The sequence below is a fragment of the Megascapheus bottae genome, chromosome 24 (genome assembly GCF_031878675.1).
Source record: "Megascapheus bottae isolate mThoBot1 chromosome 24, mThoBot2.hap1, whole genome shotgun sequence".
NCBI lineage: Eukaryota > Metazoa > Chordata > Mammalia > Rodentia > Geomyidae > Megascapheus > Megascapheus bottae.
The window spans coordinates 9400529-9415967 of record NC_143532.1 but is presented as its reverse complement, the minus strand read 5'-3'; the positions used below and the strand labels follow the sequence as shown (position 1 = coordinate 9415967).

At 36.8% G+C, this 15439-nt stretch overlaps 1 protein-coding gene across 1 annotated transcript in view; it reads left to right on the top strand.

Annotated features, from left to right (window-relative positions):
- LOC150046919 (uncharacterized) overlaps positions 1-14825 on the top strand; it is a 109097-nt gene extending 94272 nt beyond the window's left edge. Inside the window, exon 7 of the mRNA XM_090357056.1 lies at positions 14246-14825. The gene's annotated coding sequence lies outside the window, so the exon portion shown is untranslated. The remainder of the gene's footprint in view (positions 1-14245) is intronic.
- Positions 14826-15439: the final 614 nt, after the last annotated feature.

Below are 15439 nucleotides of genomic sequence, written 5' to 3'. Positions count from 1 at the left end.
TTGCTTACATGATTCCTCTGAAAAAATAACTTAATTAGCAAAAGTGATCCAAGTTTTAGAATTGAAAAACTCCACTAATTCAATGTGGATATACTTGTGGTCTTAGTACCATTATATCTAAATAGTACATATATAAATTCATTCCTGTCTTGTGCTACAGGTTATATTTGAAAGCTTTTTTCCAGCTATAGGGAAATAATTTAATTATGGAGTCATCTAGTCACTTAAGATAACAAATTTCATTGTCTTCAGTTTTATAGGATTCAACTTCTACTTATAGATATATCAATATGCTACATTTGAATCTTATATTTTATGCATATATATTTTTCAATTCCATTAGTCTAAAAGGTTTTTTCTTCAATATATTTTACAATACAATAATATAATAAAAATCTTGCTCTTATTTCTATGACATAAAATGTAATTACATTGATATTAGTTGTTTCCATATTAATAATATACACATATAGAGAGAGTTTAAAACCATCTTGACATCCTAACTTGATTCTTAGAAAACTTACTTGATACTTTATAGTAAGAGTCATTATCTCTGTTTTATGAGTAATAAAACATGTACAAGGTGACACAGACACTGATACCCAGACTGGAGACTGTGGCCTGAAACTATGAATTCCTGGTCATCTGTACCATCTGCTGCTATTACCTGCCTCCATTAGTGTTTGATGACATTTTAGCATGTTCTGAATTTCCAGCACCTATTACAACTATTGAGGCAAATGTTAGTTGGTTTTAAATCATCCTTAGCCTCCTACTCATGTAATAAAAAAAAGATAGCCATTCACCAGTGGCTCATACCACCAGTAATTCTAGCTACTTAGAAGGCTGAATTCTGAGTGTCACACATCAAAGCCAGCCCAGGCAGGAAAATCTGTGAGACTCATATTCCTAATAAGAGATTTTTTTTAAAAAAATGTGGCTCACACCTATAATTATAGCTACTCAAGAGGCTGAGATCTGAGGATATTGGTTCAAAGCCAGCCCAGACATAAAAAGTTTGTGAGACTCTTATCTTCAATTAACTTCCAGAAACCCCGTGACTGACAAAAAAAATAAATTAAATTAAGCTATGGGGGTGGGAAAGTCAGTAGAATGTGGCTTAAAAGTGATAGAGCTCTAGCCTTGTGCACAAAAGCTCTGGAACAGCACCCAGGCCCTGTATTCAAGTCCCAGGACTGGCATTAAAAAAAAAGGAAAAGAAGAAAGAAAAGAAATGGAAGTAAATGTATCTTAAGTTTCTTTGGCCTTTATTGCACTGCTACCTACTGCAGAGTCTGATGTCATGAAAGACATTTTTTCCCTTTTATTTGGCCTCAAAAAACTCCATGTGTACTATTAATATGCTTAGTAGGTTGGCTCCTCAGTAACAACATGTCCTTATGAACATGTTGAGTGTATGTTACAATATTTTATAAAAGTGTTACATTGTATGCTTTTTGTCTTCATCCCCAGCACTATTCCCATTATGTGTAATTTGAAGCATCAAGATGAAAATGCTTAACATCAAACATAAACTTTTCTTCTTTTTGGAATAACTAACTACTGCCCTTTTGCTAACCACCCCTCCCCACCCCCTGCTGAGAAATTCTTAACCTTTGCCTTACCAGATACCCCATTGCTATGGCAGACACCATAGACCTAAAGCCTACATACCCTTCACAGACTAATGTTCTTAAGTGTATTAAATGAAACATAAAGATAAAAAAGAAATGTATATAAAAATCATGATCAAGATATTCTATTAATTAAATATGAAAATCGTTTTCTTGTATAATAATGTATCTTCATTAACACATTGGTAAAGTCTAATAGTCTACCACTATACTTTTAAAGCAACAAAGACCACAAAAGATATTCAGAAATAACTACAATGATAACTTATATGGATATGATATGAAAATAGCTGTGATTTCTAAGGATAACATTTGTAGAAGGTAATGTTAATTTTACTGTGTTTTCCTCCATTTACTTAAAATTAAAACAAGAGCTAAATAGTGGTGTAATAATAATGGAAATAAAGGGGTTTTCTCTGATCCACTTTAATATCCATTTACTCCTAGGAGTCAGTGAGTGCCAGGTTAAAAACTGTACTCTAGAGTTGGTCTAAAGAGGGACACATATTATGGAAATAGGTTATTGGCAGATACAGAAATAGAACAGTGAAACCTTTTAAAATTGAATTAGGAAGGTAAAGAGACTAAGGGAGATCTGTAGAATGAGAGAGTGATTGGAATGCATTAGATACCTGCGTGGAAATGTCACAATGTATAGAAAATGTATGCTAATTAAAAAGATGAGGATTTAAAAATTCCTCTACATAGTTCCTGCCCATTTTTCAAAGCTCAATTGAATTATCATTCTTCTATAGAATTTTATCAACCCTCCCCATTTGGAGTTATCTGTTATTCTCTGTGCCCCAAGACTATCCCACAACCTCTGCAACCAACATTTAGTAAGTACTCTACCAGATCTTCATCAATTTATTTGTCCATCCCTCAATGAATGTGTAAAAGAGTATACATTCATAAAGGCATAAGCCATGCTTTATCAATATTTAGCATAATATCTTGCATATAGCAAGAAAAGTCAAAGGCAAGGGAGTCAAAGACCACAGACTATGATCTTCAGAAAGTCAAATAAAAAGGCAGGGGACTGGGCTCACACCTGTAGTCCTAGCTACGGTCCTTTGTTTGAAGCCAGCCTAGACACCCACCTAAGACCATCTCCTTGTTCCCAGGCAATAAAATAAACATGTGGACCTCCCTTCTGTTGAAACTCTTAAATTACAACTCTTAAAAATCAGAAGCACAAATGTTTGGCAAGAAATGTACTCATTACCTTACTTATAGAACTGTAAACACTCTGTAAATCACCTTGACAGTGAAATTAAATTTTTAGAAAATCATAAGCACAAAATAATGATGCAATAATTATAATATTGCAGGTGCATACTTGCTTCTTATAGGCTAATGTTTGAACAGGCAAGAGGAAGGGCAGTGTAGGCATGGAGACATAAGGGCTTTTAAGGATTGAGCTTTTAAGAATTTTAGCAGTCCAGGCAGGTGTGGTGGCTCATGGCTGTAATCCTAACTACTCAGGAGGCTGAGATCTGGGGATTGTGTTCAAAGCCAGCCTGAGTACTGAAGTCCCTGACACTCTTATCTCCAATTAACCACTAGAAAACCAGAAGTTGTGCTGTGGCTGCAGGGGTAGGGTGGTAGCCTTGAGCTGAAGAGCTCAGCAACAGCACCCAAGCCCAGAGTTCAAGTCCCACAACTGACAAGAGAAAAAAAATTAGCAGTCTAGTTTTAAGTCCTTCCTGAAATTCTGTGCATTTGAAAATCAATACTGTTTTCTTAAAGAATAAACAGTAATAAAAAGTCTCGCAAGTCCTTAGCAAAAGTATTTTATGTAGGATAAATACAAATAGTTATACCTGTGCACTGTGTTTCCCAATATTAATGTCACATAAAAATCAGTACTTATTCCTACATAATGACTTAGTTTTGTATTCACTGCTTCCTTTCTAGTAACAAATACTTGCCATTACATTCAAATGAATGGATATTTGCATATCAATGAGAGGCTACATTTTTTTGGTATAAGTTGCTTTGTTATTTGTTGTTATTGGTGGTGGTGGTCGTGGGGCTTGATCTCTGGGCCTGGACGCTGTCCCTGAGCTCTTTAGCTCAAGGCTACCACCCTACCCCATAAGTTGCTTTTGATCTATAATGAACTTATTATAGGAGAAAGAAGACAGATATCAGAACAGAAATAAAATTAACTACAACTCTAAATTTACTGATTCAGCATATAACTCTTGAACTCTTCAGGGAAAAAAGTCTACCTAGAACTAAAAGGTAAGAAATATTTCAGGCGAGCAGACAGTTTGGCCTAATTACAATACAGAAATATTTGCCAAGTCTTTTTTTTGCAAATAAATATAGACATTCTTAGTGGAAATGATCATTTGAATATAATAGTAAAATTTTATTTCTATCACTACTAACTTTTGCAATACAGTGCACATCTTTTGCAGGCAGAAGGGATAATTTGGCTCTGGAAATACAATTATAGCAAGCAGAACAGGAAAGATGACTTAAATGCTATATATTGTGCTTTGTAGCAAGCAGTGATTTTAAAAGAAACAAAGAAGGACTTTAGAATGTTTTCAGAATCATTGCTGGAAATAAAAAGATGGCAGTAAAGCAATTTACTTAAAAATTTACCAGTCAATAGAAATTATGTTTAATGATCCACACTTTAAAGATCATTTTAAATTTTTAAATGTTTTCTAAGCAGAAAAGTATGTTCTCAGTAATTATCTTCTATTAAAATGTAACCCTTGTGCCTAGTAATATAATGGATCAGATGTAAATGGAGAAGAACTGAAAGGATGCAGAGGATAAAGGAACCAAGGATAGGAGGCAGCTTTGGGATGGATAAAGGACAAATCATTCCAGACAAATGTGATCACTCTTTTAAATCGCATTACAAGATTAATGGATGAAGGGAATGCACTAGAGGTAATATATATGGATTTTACTAAGGCATTTGATACACTGCTCCATGAATTCTCACTTGCAAAATTAATTCAAATTGGGTAGAATATGTGCATGGTCACATAGACTGAAAATTGGCTGAAGGACCATAAACAAAGAGCAGTGACAAATGTCACTTCCTCACATTTACGCGGGAGACAGTGGCCACTGCAGTCGTGAGGACCGATGCCCATTCTGGTGTCATACAGCTACCTCATTAGTAAGGTAAGGTGAAATTACAGAATACAGGATTTGACATGAGCGTTAGGAAACAAGCACAATTAGAGCATAAAAAAGGTAAAAAATAAAAGTAGAAAGTAAAATTTACTGTAAGTGGATACACTGAAAACTTTACAAGAAGGAATAGGAGATACACTAGGTCTCCTTGGCACAGATCTAAACTTTCTTAATAAGGAACCAGAAACACAACAAATCAGAGAATGTGTGGATAAGTGGAACTGCATTAAACTGCAGAGCTTCTGTATGGCAAAGGACATAGCTAGCAAATTAACTAGAAAGCTTACAGAGTGGGAGATCTTCACTAACCATACAACAGACAAAGGCCTCATATTTAAAATATATCAACAACTCAAAAAATTGAATCACCCCAAAACTAATCTCCAAAGAACAACCATCCCATTAAAAGATGGGCCAAAGACTTAAAGAGAGTCTTCTCTGAAGAAGAAATAAGAATGGCCTATGGACACATGAAGAAATACTCGACGTCTCTGGCCATAAAAGAAATGCAAATCAGAACAACTCTAAGATTCCACCTCACTCCAATTAGAATAGCTAGGATCAAGAAATCTAATAACAACAGATGTTGGAGGGGATGTGGCCAGGAGGGATCACTACTACACTGTTGGTGGGGGTGCAAACTTGTTCAACCACTGTGGAAAGCAGTATGGCAGTTCCTCAAAAGACTAAACATAGAACTCGCCTATGACCCAGCAATTCCACTATTTCACATTTACCCAATCGTCCAGAAACAAGGACATACTAAATCCACTAGCACAACAATGCAGCACTGTTTACCATAGCAAAGATATGGAACCAACCCAAGATGCCCCTCAGTTGATGAGTGGATCAACATTGTATGTGTGTGTATTTATACACAATGGAATTCTATGTTGCTGTCAGAAAGAACGACATGGCCCCAGTTGTAAGGAAATGGAAAGACTTAGAAAAAAAATCATATTAAGTGAAGTAAGCCAGACTCAAAGGAACATAGGCTGAATGATTTCCCTCATTTGTCATAATCAGTAGAAACCTTGGGCTCTCCTAGCAGAGACTTACAATAGAACAAAACCTAGATACATACGGCCATATAGAATGATGCTAAATGAAAGGACCTCCAGGACATAGAAACAAAAGCCATATAATGAGTGATTGTTGTCCTTAATGTGCTGTTATCTCTCATCTCTTTTGCTGTCCTTGGCTACTTATATTGTTACAGTATTTTACCTTATTATCTGATATATTATATATATGCTTATTTGGTTATTTGAAATCGGATATGGAAGGGGGGAAAACAAGATGAGGGGGTGGGGGAAGGGAAATGGAGACCAAGGCATGAGAAAGGGTATCAATGTACGTGAAGTAATGCACCTTCTATCTGGTGAATATAATATAACATTTCTATTAATTCAAATAAAAATTATGAAAAAATTTACTGTAAGTCACACTTAACCCTTTTTAATGACTAAAAGAACAGTCTGTAACTAGTGAAATAGTTATGGGAGGGGGGCAGCAGGAGAAAATGAGAGGGGAGAAACAATATTCAACAAGAAATATACTCACTACCTGGGCCGGGAGTTTGGCCTAGTGGTAGAGTGCTTGCCTAGCATGCACGAAGACCCAGGTTCTATTCCTCGGTACCACATACATAGCAAAAAGCCAGAAGTGGTGCTGTGGCTCAAGTGGTAGAGCTCTAGCCCTGAGAAAGTCCAGGGACCGTGCTCGGGCCCTAAGTCCAAGCCCAGGACTGGCAAAAAAAAAAAATATATATATATATATATATTCACTACCTTACATATGTAACTGTAACCCCTCTGTACATCACCTTGACAATTAAATTAAATTCTAAAAAAAAGAAAGAAAGAAAAGAAAATGAGAGAGGGGTAACAATGTTTGACAAGAATTGTACCCATGTCCTTTCCTATGTAAGTGTAATCACTCTGTATATCACCTTCACAATAAAAAGGAAATAGTTGCATAGTTTTTTCATTGTTTTATAGAGATGTTATTAATTTCATTGGAGCTTTAAATACTGTGCACTCCAATTGATCCATTCAAAGAAATTCGTTGAAATGATGAAAAAGGGAAATGGAATTATTTTATAAAGGATTTAAGCCAGGTACCAATGGCTCATGCCTATAACACTAGCTGTTTACAAAACTGTAACCTAGAAGATCATGGTTCAAAACCTGCCCTAGGAAAAATGTCTGTGAAGCTCCATCTCCAGTTAACCAGTATCAAACTGGAGATATAGCTCCAGTGTTAGAAGGCTAGCCGTGAGCAAGAAAGCTGAACAAGAACTTTAAGTTCAAGCCCCAGAACTGGTGCCCGCACGTGCACACTCATGCACACGCACACACACACACACACACACACACACACACACACTATAACAACAATAATAATTTACTTATTTCCACTCAAGTCAGTAACTATTGAGGTGTACGTTTACAAAATGAGATCATGATAGGACAAATAATCTTATAAGGTGAACCTTGCTTTATAGGAATCTGATTTTTTTTTAAATCATCCTTAAGCTAGTCCCATAACTGCCAGACCACCCTTCAAATTATGTCTAATTCATAAAGTTTCATTGTTTAGAAGCAGAATTGACTTTTAAAGGGGAAACTGGATAAAATTTTATCTTACAGAAAGTATTTTATTTATCATCTCTTGTGTTCACTATCTCATCCAGCTCCGAGAAGGCAAATGACCTATACAGTACCATTCATAAATTTCAGGGTTGTTACTAACAACAAATTTTGGAAACACCTAGAATTAGAGTCCTTCTGCTAAACAGCATTCAAGTACATGTAGACTTGTATAAGAAGCCTTATTCCAGAGACCGGCCTTGACTTTGAACTTACTGTCTGCTGAATTAAACAGCATAATGAAAAGGACTTGATATGGAATCTGGACCATCGAAATTTACCTTATTTTCTTCCATTTGCCCTATTTATAATTTCCTCGTGGGTCTGTTACCAACTACCTAATAGGTGCTGAGAACCAAATAATCTTCTGTCTACATTTCTTTACTCTTCCTGTTCTTCTCTCTCCTTTTTCCTTCCCTTCCCCTTCCTTCCTCTCCTCTTCCCTCCTTTATATAACTAAACCATCGCCACAATTAATAAATTATGTGGGATATAAATTCACATACTCCCTGAGCCTCAAGGCTCTGGAGTCTGGTTAGAAGACAGACCTTCTGTGTTTATTCCCCAGTGTTTCCACAGAAAACTCCTGAAGAGTAGCAAGATCCTGTGACTTTGCAGATCTTCACAGTCTGCTTTCCTGCAATTTACAGATGAGACTAGAACAAGGGATAACCCCGATTCATAGAAAAGCCTGAAACTTCTTTAGTGATTAGGCTAAGGACTTCTTAAGGGGCAGATATCTCCAATTGCAATGGATGATATAAAGACCTACTCAGTATCGCCATCTACTCCATCCTTGTATAGTTCATATTTCCTCTAAAGAAAGCAAAATGTCCACACCCTGCCTTGGGATGGTTTACCTCACATATATTTTTACCCATGATTGAATCCGTCGTATTATTTTCAAAAAAAAAAAAGACTTTGGTCATTGCTAACCTTCTTCCTCTACCTTAGGTAGATTACAGTTGGGTGAGTGTGTCTGAAGCCTTCAGAGAACTGTCAGGTGTAATTTAGCACTGGGAGATGAATTATGGGATTGCCCTTTAGGAAAAGGCTGGGAGCTCAGCCCTGCCTGTCAAATAGGTCCCTGCCTTCTAGTGAACTCTGCAGGTGAATGAATCAGTATTTGGCACATCAGCATTTCATAGAGCCTCCATGCTAATGTCTTTTTGAAATGAAACTGAGAAAGCTGTTAACCTCAGTTAGCTTTGTGTCCCCTCTGTGACCGGGATAAATCATCAATGTACATGCTGAAGATTCTGTTCTCACTGCTTCAGGGAATGAGAGCTGGGATTGTGGGAAAGTTGATTGGGAGGGACCTCCAAATCTCAGAAAACTAAATATAAATTTTTATTTCCATTAAGAGGAAAAAATAAATATTTTTACCCATGACTTAACTCTTCTAAGAGAAATTTGAATAATTTTATTCGAATTTGCATATACTTTCCCCAAGCCTTTGACCTGTGTATGTGTGTGTGCTTGTGTGTGTGTGTGTGTGTGTGTGTGTGTGTGTGTGTGTGTGTGTGTATCCGTGTATCCGAATTCCTTAATATATCACAATTGAAAACCTGGGCTTTTTAATTTTTACTTTACTGTTACTATAAAAGTGATGTATAGAGGGATTATAATTCCATGAGTAAGATATTGAGTACATTTCCTTTCATGTGGTATCTCCCATTCACTCTGGTCTTAACTGCCAGAGTAGGCATGGTCTATTACTTCCTGAATATTTTCACAAGACAACTAACAAGTTTTTTTTCTAAATGTCTCTTCAAATGACATTTTTATGAAGCCCTCATATTACCTTCATGGTTTTCGCATTGGAACACACCAGGGTCCAAGAGATTTAGGGAGTAACAAAGCTTAGGCTCAAACCAGAACTCCTTCAGTCATCACTAGCTGCTGTTCAAGCAGGTGTGATGGAAGCACTGAGTCTTTCCTCTAACAAACCAGTGCAGAGAAGTTTGTGACCTAGACATTCAGTTCCCCCTTGCCCTATCATCTCCTGATTGATTACTTCCACCTGCTCCCCCTAAATAACAGCTGATTGTTACCAGTTACATCTCCAGCCCATCATATTTACAGTTGGTTCCAATATGCATGCTATTCCCCTTTTCACTTTGCCTTCCCAAGGATTTAGAGCTAGAAAAGGAGTGGACAATTGAAGCCCTGAGTGTTCAAAAGGAACCTAAAACGAAACAAGACACTAGAGACTAACTAGTGAGCTGCAAGATTTAGAGAGCTACCTATTTGTGATAAAAAAAAATATTCTCCAAAAAACTCATACTAGAAAAAGTAGAAAAAAGCTTAAGTTATAAAAGGAATAAGAGAAGCTTGTAAGAGCCATGCTTGAAAAAAGAAACTTTTTTCCTTGTTCCTTCCATTTGTTAGTTGGGGAGAGGAAGATAAGAGAAGGAAATATATTGACAGAATTTAATCATCAATTTTATATAATATACCAATTTCAGGACTATCAATAGGATATAGTGGCATTATTTTATAAAACTGAAAGTAAGTCTCAGAAATACTATCCAATTTTCCCAAGGCCATAAAGTAATTAAGTTAAAGAAGGACTTGAATACAGATCTTCTGGTGGGAAGTAATTGTTTCTTTTAAATTGTTAGTTATTCTTTGTGGTGTTGATATTGAAACCCAAAGGCTTATACATTCTACCATTCCTCTGCCCAGAGAGTAATTTTTTCTTTGTCTAGAGGATTCCCTTCCCTCCTTGAAATTCCAAAGTGATAATTCCAAAGAAAAGAGAAGAAAATGATCAACAAATGTCACTTAGCTTTAAAGAAGTCAACTTTCAGGCCTATTTTTCAGTTCAGTTTATGTCCCACCCAGGTCCCACCTACTCACAACCATGAATTCCTATCCTCCTCTAGCTTTCTTTGACTTCTGCAGATGATTTAACCGTGGTGTGACATGCACCCATACTAGATCTGTCACTTGAAACATAACTCTGTAGTTGCATTTGGCCTTCATATTGTAATGTATTTGCTCATACAATTCTTGCTCTCATAGGCTGTAAACTTCATGAGAATGTATTAGCCTAGCATCCCCTCACCTACTATGGTAGGTAGAAAATGACATGCACCCCATAAAAGGTAGTTGAATTTATCTAAAAGGGACACAAAATTCTGAGTTTCACATAATCTGGCAATGATAAAGATCTTTTCTCTTGTCAAATATTTTTACCCCCTCCCTTGTTTTTCTCTCACTTTCCCTCTCCTCCAATCCCCCCTCTCAAGTTGTAAAGTTTATTTCCAACATACTGTCTTGTATCACTGTTGTATTGGTTCACCCTTTGTCCTTTGTCTCACCATTTTGTTGTTTCCCTTCCCTGATTCAGAAAAATGTGTATACAATGCACAGGATACTAAAATCAAAAACAGTGACAATAGGGGATAGCCATAAGGGGAAAAATGAAAGAAAAAAAAGAACTTCATATACCATATTAGAAAAAACAACCACAAAGAAAAAACTTTTGTTTCCGTATCTTGAAGTTCATTTCGCCTAACATCATCTTATATGGTCATATATACGTACCTATTGAGCTATTGTAAACCTCTGCTAGGACTATCCTAGGCATATACTAATTATTACAAATTAGGGAAACCACGAAGTCTATGTTTCTTTGGTCTGACTTACTTTATTTAATATGATTTTTTTCCAAATCTTTCCATTTCCTTATGAAGGAGATGATGTCATTCTTTCTGATGGCAATGTAGAATTCCATTGTGTATATATACCACATTTTCTTGACCCATTCATCTTATGAGGGCCATCTGGGTTGGTTCTATATCTTAACTATGGTAAATAATGCTGCAGTGAACATGGTTGTGCTAGGAGCTTTACCATTTGGATTTATCTAAGATCAGAGTTTGGCAAACTGCACTTTACCCCCTCCCTAAAAAATTATGGGTTAAAGAAATAGACTTTATTCCCTTTTCCTAAGAAATCTAAGTAGCATTTGTTTAATATCTAAAAGTACCATCAAAGAACCAACACGTTTCTATCTCTGGTAACTGAACCAGTAGTGGTAAGATTCTTGCCTTTTTCTTCATGTTAGTTACAAAATGAGTGTTTTGGGCACCCAGATTCAAGGAGGAAGAGGACAGAAGAAGAGAGATAGATAATACTCTCTGTGCTTATTTTTTTCCACCTAGAAATGAATAGCTTTCTCAGAAGTATTTCTGGCTCTTCCAACAAACATCTGCTTAACTCTTTGACACATTGCCAGTAATGCTGAAAAAACAAGAATGTACCACTTCATCTTCTTTTGGGGGAAAGATTCAAAGGATAGATGTGGAATGATTCTGAGGTAGCAAATCATTTTAGGCATGTAAACATATAGACAGTAGTCAATGGAGTCTTAGTAAATGCTCAAATGAACAGTGCTTAGATTATTTATTTTCTTCCATATCAAAGAAGTTGTACTCAGATAGGATGTATAAAAGTTTACCAAAAGATATTACCAAAGGATCTTTTGAGGACACCATTTAGAAGACCTGGAGCCAGGATAGGTAGATGTAGAAAGGCAGGATTTGGATGCCCTTAAACATATGGTGGCTCTAATTGGATGTGGCACAGGTAGATTTAGGGTTCATTTTAGGAGTAGACTTTACCTTGGAATTTGTGTTGAAGCTGAACATTTGCACTGTTTTTCATAGCAATGTGAGCATAACTACTTAGTGATGATCATTAAATTCTTCTAATATACTAAGATAATTAAATGAGGTCAAAATCTGTAGGTCCACTTAGTCTTGCCTACATATGAAATTGTAAAATAAATTGTTCTTTAACCTTACTACTTACGAAGCTATTGCATTTATAGTGTATATTCAAATTTTACTGTTACTAGAGAACCTTGGGAATTGAGGATTTCTAAGTTTGAGACATGTTACATTAGTATTGTCTTAGAGCCTTTGTGTCATTGTTCTAACCCTGTCACCTTCATATCTTTATCTACAAACTTGACACATATAACTAGATCGCCCTTCCTGGTCAAACAGGTGGAACAGAAAGAGTAAACGGTAGCATGGCAGAAATTTAGTTGTAGCAAAAGAGGTTTTTCTGATAATATAGGGTAATAAAAAAAACAGAGCAAGTTGGTTATTCTTTTAGGGTCTACCTAAGAAAACAGAGTACTTCACAAATTTATAGCAGGCTTGAACTCCTTCCAGTACTGATTGGGATATTTATGTCAGTACATTAACAATCTTTATTGCATATCCAATGCGTGATAAACATGACTAGACTTCATGAGGAATATAAAAAAGTAATTTATCATTAAGTTTTTAGTGAGTCAGAGAAGTCTAACTAAAACAGGTAAATTTTTTTTGCTAATCCTGGGGCTTGAACTTAGGACCTGAGCACTGTCCTTGGGCTTTTCTCAAAGCTAGTACTCTACCACTTGAGCCACAGCTTTTGTATGTATGTGGTACCAAAGAATTGAGCCCAGGTCTTCGTGTGTGCTAGGCAAGCATTCTACCGCTAGGCCAAACTCCCGGCCCTAACACAGGTAAATTCTTTTTTTTTTATTGTAATTAGTAAAAGGGTTACATGATATTTGCCAGATAGAAGGTGCATTAATTCACATACATTGATACCCTTTCACATGTCTTGTTATCTGATATATTGAATTTATTTGTATTTGGTTATTTGAAATTTGATAGGGAAGGGGGGAAAACTAAGACGGGTGAGGGGTGTGGGGGGGGAGGGTAGTGGGTAACACAGGTAAATTCTAAAAGAAGCGGTAAATGGTTTGCTATAGAGGAGTCAGAGAGTGCTTTTGGTAGAGAAAATGCCCTAAAGAACATTTTAATTGACAATTATCCTTAGCAGGAACAGTCTTAGATGATAGTAGAAAACTTCAGAAGCCTAACAGTAGACTCTAAATTTGACCAATAAAAGAAACCAGTAGAACTTTCATGTGCATAATCTAGTCAAGAGATAGACATCCCCGTATTTTTGAGTGTGAGGCATCCATAGTGTGATGGTTGAGATAGTAGGCTCTAATGCAAAACTATCTAGGTTCAAACCTCAGCTCTACTTACCTTCTTCTTCTTTAGAGAACAAAGATGATAACATCACCCCCACACACACAAAGGGTTCCAAGTATCCATTTGTGCCTGACACATGATAAATGTTAGTTATTATTGAAATCATATTAGAGGATAAACTTATCAAGGAAGGAATAGAGAAAGAGTAAAACGCCCTTTGGGCATCCGATATGTATTTGGAACTGTTAGTAAACTAAATTGTAGTCAAAATAATGGGGAATGCATAAACTTGCTGTAAGATTGACTACAGAGGAAGCAAAAGCAGAATGCCCAGGACAGACAAAGGAGACAATGAAGGAGGATGGGGAGAAAAGAACAGAAAAGGCAGAGAATTCTGTTGGTCAGCATATTAAAACCTCAGAGAATAATAAAGCCTTACAAAATGGTGGTCATATGGCAAGATATTGAAACCTCTGGATAAATGTCTTGTATTCAATCCACTGTGGTGATTTTCTGCGATCTCTGACCATGGCATTATCATCACTTGTGCTCATTACAGCATTTTAAATAGTATTTTTCAGTAGGAGCCAAATCACAATGTTATATAAGTGCCATCATCAGTGAGCATTAGAAAACCAAGTGTTACATTTTTAAATCATCCACAGGGAGTTGAATGTACATCTCTAAATCTTGTAAGAGGGATAATTTGGCAATGGCATGAGCATTACGTTTTCTCATGGGATACCAGATCCACATCACTGTTACCAATTTCCCTGCTTCCCACCAGAGGCTGAAGACAATAAGGAGAAGAAATGAAGATATTACCAACAGCCACAAAACAGCCAAAATTACTACAAATGGTCTGTTGTCAGCCCTATCCAACAAGCTCCTGCTGAAGCTGTACATCTGTATGACATGTGGTTATTATGCCTGAAGTTGGAGTGAACAATGAAGTACTGGCCTGGGGGCAGAGATAAGGAAGAAGATGAGGAAGAGAGATGGGAGGACAGATTTGCTATAGGGTTTTGTGTGCTGGATTTCCATTACTGCTTAAAGAATGGGTGTGCAGGGCACTATTTGGTGGCAGCTTATAAAATGTGCCTCTCTGTGCTTCTTTAATTGAAATCAGTAGGGTTAAAGTGCTGTGAGGTACAGAGCCACTAGAGATAGGAAGGGGCTGTGATCTTACCAAGGGAATCAAAGAAGCAGGATCTTAAGGGTCTTGAGGCTATATATCCTGGAAGGGGGAAGCCATTTCATACATTTCCCTAAAATGCCATGAAGTTCTTAATCTTATTCATCACTTGAGCCACTCATGAATTGTTTGACGAAGATCCCAGCGGCTGTTCTGTTGCTCTTGTAATTATGGTGACCATATAATTTATCCTCCAAAACATTTATCAAAAGGAAGTACAACGAATACTTTCTTTTGGACAGTAGGCATAAACCAAAACTGTCCCAGAATGACTAGAATATGTACTCATTCACTTACAGCCCATTTCAAAACCTCCTTAACTGCCTTCCTAGCTACCTTCTTAGTAGCAGCTTAAGAGAAGAGTCTAGAGTCCGATTTAATAAATCCATGCTCTGCTGGCAACTAGCTGTGTGACCTTGACATATCACTTAACTTCTCTGCGGTTCAATATCCTCATTGGTGAAACAGGTCACAGCAATTGTTCCTGCCTCTGAGGGTTATACTACTAAGTGAGATAATGTGTGGACAGATGCATAGATCAGTTCCTGTTATATAGTGCAAACCACATGTTTATTATTCCAGTTACTTAGGACAACTCAGGGATTGGAAACTGACTCTTATAGACCTGACACTCACCCTTCTTGCCCCATTCCTTAGAGGAAGGAAGGGAGGGAGGGAGGGAGGGAGGGAGGAAGGAAGGAAGGAAGGAAGGAAGGAAGGAAGGAAGGAAGGAAGGAAAGGACCACCATTTTACATCTTTATGCTCATTTTTCTTAAGTATTATAT